The 6,739-nt window shown below is 38.6% G+C and overlaps 1 long non-coding RNA gene across 1 annotated transcript in view; it reads left to right on the top strand.

The window, feature by feature from the left end:
* The first annotated feature begins 1,109 nt into the window (after positions 1–1,109).
* LOC140833359 (uncharacterized) overlaps positions 1,110–6,739 on the top strand; it is a 65,089-nt gene continuing 59,459 nt past the window's right edge. The window contains exons 1-2 of the long non-coding RNA XR_012118433.1: positions 1,110–1,538; positions 2,162–3,260. This is a non-coding gene — a long non-coding RNA (uncharacterized lncRNA). The remainder of the gene's footprint in view (positions 1,539–2,161; positions 3,261–6,739) is intronic.

Genomic DNA, 6,739 nt, shown 5'->3' with positions numbered 1-6,739 from the left:
GTTTAAATAATACACGAAAAAAAATAAATGTAAAACCGGGATAATTGAGCTCAAGTTGCTACTTTTAGTAAACAAATATATTTACTATACATATACATATACTGTTACGATATCAAGAAAACAAAAGAAAACTTCTAGGTCACCGGAATCTGTCCGCGCCACCATCGGAACCGGACCGAAAACCAACGTCGATGATAGCTCGATACCTCGTGACCCTAACCATGGTCTGAATAGAAGTCATTTCCTTCGCCCTTGCTCACGAACGGAGATCGCACAACCTCCATTCTCGCGCCTTTCCATCCAATCAACTTCGGAAATGGCTTGTATAGTTAGTGGGTTGTGCAACTCGATTTATTAAATTTATTTTGAACCCTTGATCATGAATTTTGAGCAAAGACTCAACGGGATCAAAGCCGCTGCACAAGATGTACTTCTTCCTCGTTGATTTTGTCCATGTTATAGTTGTTTTGTTCAATTGTTGGTGGTATCCGGGTCTTTTTTAATATTCGACCAAGCCTGATTCTTTCCCCTGAATTCTGGCCATTTTCATTAGCTGGCGACGTTCTCCATCGCGTGAATCAGTGTGGCCAGCTACTGCTCTGAGACCAGCTTGCGTAGAACTGATATTTGAAGCTTTTAGGCTGTATTTAAAGCTCAATTCCAGCAAGTTCTTCATCCTTAGTAGGCTGACTGGTTCGACAATCGGAAACCATTGAGCCCAAGGACCTTTAAAGTTGTGCACCGGTTTTATTTTATTGGTATAGGTATGTTATAGTTTGGTAATATACAACGGTAAAAATTAAATTATGTTTTACGCATATTTATATGTTGTGATTGTTGTTTATGTGATTATGTGAACAATTGAGTTATTAAATGCCTTATTGTGTTACATGTTCAGTGTATATGACATTTAGTCTAGGGAGGGCATACTGTTATGACATATATCTTGAGCCCTATCGTACTTGTTGACCAATTGTTGTCATTCATTGTTATTCGGCAATGGTTGTTGTATAACTCGAGATCAGGTTGTGGCTGATATGTCTATATTGATACACCTGAAACGGTAATAAAGATTGATCAATCTCGTTGTTAGTGGATGAGCGCTGAGATTGTGATATCCAATTCTGGTTGTTTGTGTCATTCCGGTTATATATAGTTACAGCTGTATGGAAGCCGAGTTGGGAGTGTTGATTAGCACAGCCTGGCATACCTCTCAGGCTTTGTAGGACTGTTTAGCTGTGTGACGATGTAGCTCCCCCGTGTGTTGCTCGAGCATTATTCTTGTTGATCGTATCGTATGTTTGGATCCGTTTACCCCGTTGTTTTTTAGCCATGTTCATGCATTTCACATTACATCTTCTTATATATTGATGCATGATTTATGTTATTGTTATGTTTGTTGAACTGTTTCATACCAGAATCTTAACCTCAGTTGTTTACTAGGGGGCTGATGTGGTTGCTATAGGGCACAATGGTAGATCTCCTGAGTAGCTTTGTTGTATAAGGCCGAGGTTTCGCCAGAAGAGCTTGGGATTGAGGTGGGATTGCTTGGCTCTGTCCTTTGGAGTCTCCCAACTATTCTTTATGGTTTTCTTAGAGTTTGTGTCAGTTATATATGTCGTATTTTATTTTCCGGAAAGATGTCTCGAGTATCTGTATAAGTGTTTGACTTGTTATTATTTAGTTAGGATCAGTTTTAGTATGTTTAAAATCTTGTCGGCTTAGTTGAACTGATGATTGAGAATTTTTGACGTGTGCCTAGTCGACACTTGTATGTGATTGTTTATGATTATCGTAGTGTCAGTCTTGACTAATTTTAATATTTTCTGATGCTTGAGCTTTCCGGGATGTCCTATGTGCGGGGAGATCATGTCAAAACTTTTCCAAGCCCTGAGGTCTATTTTAAAGTATCTAAAATCATTTTTTTGTGGTAGATTTAAATCAAATCATTATTGTTTGATCATTAATTGTCATTAAAGTAAATGTGCCTCACATCATGGTATCAGAGCCTAATCTGGGTTACGCACAAAATAGATTCTAGGACACTCGAATCGCGGCACTAAATATTCATTGTGCTTGTTTGTTACTACTTGCCAGCATGTTTATGTGTCTACGTGTTATGTTTACTTTCGTTCTATTTATTTTTCGTTACATTTTATAGAATGGAAGGAGCAAACTGCTGGTAGAGGTCGTGCATATTGTCGTGGTAGACCTCATACTGTTGTTAATGATGAGGATGTTACTCAAGCTGTTGGTCAGTTAGACCATCTTAAGATGGATGATTTAGTTGCTCGTTTCCATAGTATGCATCCACCTTTATTTAGTGGCACCGAAGGATCAAAAAAAGCTTCATTGTGGGTTGTTGAGATAGAGGATTTGTTTGAGTTGATTGAGTATCCACCCAAGCATCGTTTGAAGTTAGCACTCCATCAGTTAAGAGACCATGCTAAGATGTGGTCGTCTACTAATTTGATGACTCTGGAGTCTTAGAGGATTATTCCGCCTTGGGACATTTTCAAGTTGAAATTCCGAGAGAGTTAATTGCCACCAACATTCTATAGTTCCAAGGCTTCTAAATTTCACAATCTCAAGCAAGGTGATAAGTCTTTTGAGGAGTATGATGATACCTTCTACGCTATGTTGAGGTATGCTCCTCACGTTACTGCCAGCCAGGGTGCGGTTGTTGAGAGTTTCATCGAGGGATTGAATTACCTTCTTCATCCTTCTGTTTCTACTGGAAGACCGATGAGTTATCCTGAGGCAGTGGAACTTGCTAAGAGAGTTGAGGCTAGTTTGAGGAGAAGTGTCCATCGAGATCCTATTCACCATAATCACTCTGGGAGGCAACATTTTAGTCACTGGTAATGCTTCCTTTCGTCCTAGAGGGAAACAATTTGAGAAATCAGGTTCTACTTCTTCAAGTTCTGCGAGTTTTGACAGAAAAAGTGGACATCGTTATTCTGGCCCTTGTTGTGATCATTGTGAAGGCAATCATTATAGTAATCAGTGTGTGGGAGTTCATGGAGTCTGAACTGTATGAGGTAGACTGTGTCATTATGCTAGAGCCTGTTCAAGTCAGACGGTAAAATCAGCCCAGGTAGCTAGTGGGGAACAGAGTAACATAATTCCAGCACCATCTCATTCTTCTCACAAGTCTAGCAAACCTCCGCATCAGTTTAGAGGTCTGGGTGGTCAGCAACAAAATCAACCACCGGTTCGTGTATTTGCTTTGACTGAGGATGATGCATAGGTCGCTCCAGGTATTGTTATTACTGATAACTGCAATTTGTATGGTTTTTCAGCACGAGTATTGTTTGACACTGGCACCTCATATTCTTTTGTTTCTCTTGCATTTGTTACCTCACGTGATCTTTGCACTGCTAGTATGAATTCTCATCTATTGCTACTCTGATGGATAAAGTTATTCTCTCTGATAATGTGGTGTTTAATGCAGTTTTGTTTCACGATGGTAATGTGTTCACTACAACAAATTTGTCATTCAACAACAAACATACGACAACGGTTTTTCGCTAAAACCGTTGTCTTTTATTTTTTACAATGGTTTTTTTGAAAACCGTTGTCGTATGGCGTTATTTAAAGCAAAAGACAATGGTTTTTAGAAAATCGTTGTCTTTTATGGGGCCAAACCGCTGTCTTTGAGCGTTTTTATGGTCAAAGACAATGGTTCTTTAAACTGTTGTCTATTAGCGTGCTTTTTTGGACAATCGACAACGGTTTTCTAAAAACTGTTGTCTTTGAGTCTTTTTTAGGGTCAACGACAACGGTTTTATAAACTGTTGTCTATTAGCGTGTTTTTTTGGACAATCGACAATGGTTTTATAGTCATGTTCACAGATTGGGTTTCGTTGTTTGTGATGCGTAGTGTCTTGGGGCGTTTGACACCAAAACAATTCCTACGACTTTAGTTCAACGCCTAACGACACGAAACGAAACACCAACAATAATCCCAACATCATTCTCGATATATCTAAATGCAGAAGCGTTCACCAGTCGATCCCCAACGAAACCTGCAACAATAAAACTTCAAGAACACGTCAATAACATATGTTTCAGAAAAACATCGTTTGAGCAGTCCCACGAAAACAGTCATAACTCACTCAATTTTTATTCAAATATTTCGAATTTTATATCAAATCGAAGGCATCAAAAAGTTATACGTTTCAAATGTTTAAAAGTTTTCCCAAAATCTTGACCGAAAAATCGCAGTAATTCAAAATACATTAAACAGGAAATTCTGAGATCTAAAAACGTGCATAGATTGATCAAACAATTTTTCTGCTCAAACCATTTACATCGCACATGAATTTTTACGTTTTTAAAAACATCACAACACATAATATGACTAGATCGACGCACGAAGAACAAAATATACATGCTTTTAAATCTTTAATGTTACCGAACGACGACACCGAAGCGGGGGAAAGAAGCGAGGGTTGACCTGGGACGAACGTGGCACGATCTCCTTGAAATAAACTAACGAAAACTTGCAGGGAAATTTTCAGATAGTGGGGCGGCTGCTCTAGGTTTTTCTCTCAAAATAATAAAAGTCTGAATGGAAATATGTGTGTGTGTGTGTGTTATCGATTTCTAGTGTATGAAAAAGTGTGTGTGGGTGTGAGTATATTATTAATGTGTGTGTGTGTGTTTAATTAGGATTAATTAGTGCTAATTTAACTAATAAAAATACTAATTAAAAGGCTAACACACACTAATTCAACCAAACTCCTCAATTAAAATAAATACACAATGATTTTTATAAAATTCTCTTTTTTACAAAATAAAATGCTCGAAGTCAACTTTCAAAGTTTCAAAAAAAATTCTAAACTCACTACATACATAATTTAGGCTTTAAAATGCTGAAACTTAGTAACTCATTTAAAATGCCTCATCCTTAACTTAAAATAAAATATCACATTTTAAAATAGCCAAAAATCGTCGCCGGTCTCTTTCCTCGTCCCCGTATCGAATAATCGTCTGAAACATGAAACTCGAGACATAATTTAACGTGCATCACATAAATATTAAAGTAATGCAATTTAAATAATTCATGACCACTAAAATCATTTTAAACTTAAATAAAAGATTTAACAATTAAATAAATGCATGTGATTTACGTTTACTGATTTTGGGCTCTATAGTTCCTCTCAACTGGTACTAGGATTGCTGCCAAGATCTATATAAGTCCAAAAAGTCTTGGGTTCTAATCCTGAGGAGGTAAAAACTCCAGTGCCTGGGCTGGATAAGTCCTATGCGTAATGGTGTGTGGGTATGGGCCGAGGTCCATGCTATGCCATGGCCCATGACCGCTACAGTAAAACACGCCTTTTTTGTAACGATCGTGGGCCATCCTGATCTCGGGCTCGGGCTCGATACGTGACAGTATGGTATCATAGCCGGTCACTGGCATGGAACACTGGGAAATAAGTGCTATGCCAAGCAAAGTGCTACGTACATGGGAGCCACCTCTTGAACCTGTGGGGCAAAGTGCTACATGACGGGAGCCACCTCTTGAACCTGTATGAGCCACCTCTAGATTCTCGGCACTGGTGGATCGAGGGGTCAGGCCGCGACAAGGACGTCGCGTTCTGAAAGAGGGGTATTGTGATACCCTTGTCCCACATCTTGAAAATGAAATATTTAAAATGAATTTATAATGGCTTACAATAGACATCTATAGTAACTTGGGTTAATCATTTTCGTAAAGCGAGGACGAATACGAAGTAGTTGCTATAGGAGCCCATTGTGCAGTCACGCAGGCACGGGCCCGAGCTCGGGCGTGACAGAATCAATTAGCGTGTTTTTGGACAAACAACAACATTTTTACTAAACTGTGCTATATTTCACGACGGTTTTGCTAAAACCGTCGTATTTCTTAAATTAGCGACGATTTATTCAACACTGTTGCTAAATTGAGCGAAGGTTTTAAGCTAAACTGTCACATATTTTAAATTAGCGATGATTTTGAAAAATCGTCGCTCGCTAAAAAATTTAAATTAGCGACGGTTTAATAGTAACCGTCGCTATTTACTATTAAACCTAGTGACGGTTAATCAAAAAGCGTCGCAACTTGTCTATAAATACCAGCGTTTTCACTCCATTTTCCTCCACATCATTTCACAACACTCAAAATTTTTCTCTTACACGATTTGGTTTCGATTTAGGGTATTTTTTTGTTTCAATTTATTGTAAATTTTTAACTGTTAGTTAAGATCATGATTGTTGTTAGATTTATTAAATTATCAAAAGTAATTTTTTTTTATTTTACTGAAAAAAATTGCGACGGATATCATGACAAACCTTTGCTAAAACTAGCGACAAATCCGTCGCAAATGTTAGCAATCACAACGGTTTAAACCATTGTCATTGAACTCGCTTTCAACAACACCATCTATAAGGCCCGAGAAATTTATCATGTTAATTCGAAATGATTTGACGATGGTTATTATAATCGGACACGATTTGTTGATAATTGACATGATTGGGGTTATAAGAACTCAAATGACGAGGCCGGGCGTCGGTGCAAGAAAAACAAGATTTGTACAGAATTCGTGGCGCCCGCGCGGTAGAAAGAGACCGCCCGAGCGCCAATGCACCATAAATGGGAGAGTTTGATAGAAAGTCTGGCGCCCGAGCGGTAGAAAGTTACCGCCCGAGCGCCAGTGTTCTCCGAGATGATAATCAAACAGAAAAGGTGGCGCCCGAGCGGTAGAAAAGTACC

Source organism: Primulina eburnea, chromosome 6 (genome assembly GCF_022965805.1).
Source record: "Primulina eburnea isolate SZY01 chromosome 6, ASM2296580v1, whole genome shotgun sequence".
Lineage (NCBI taxonomy): Eukaryota > Viridiplantae > Streptophyta > Magnoliopsida > Lamiales > Gesneriaceae > Primulina > Primulina eburnea.
This window is presented reverse-complemented; position numbering and strand designations above follow the sequence as displayed.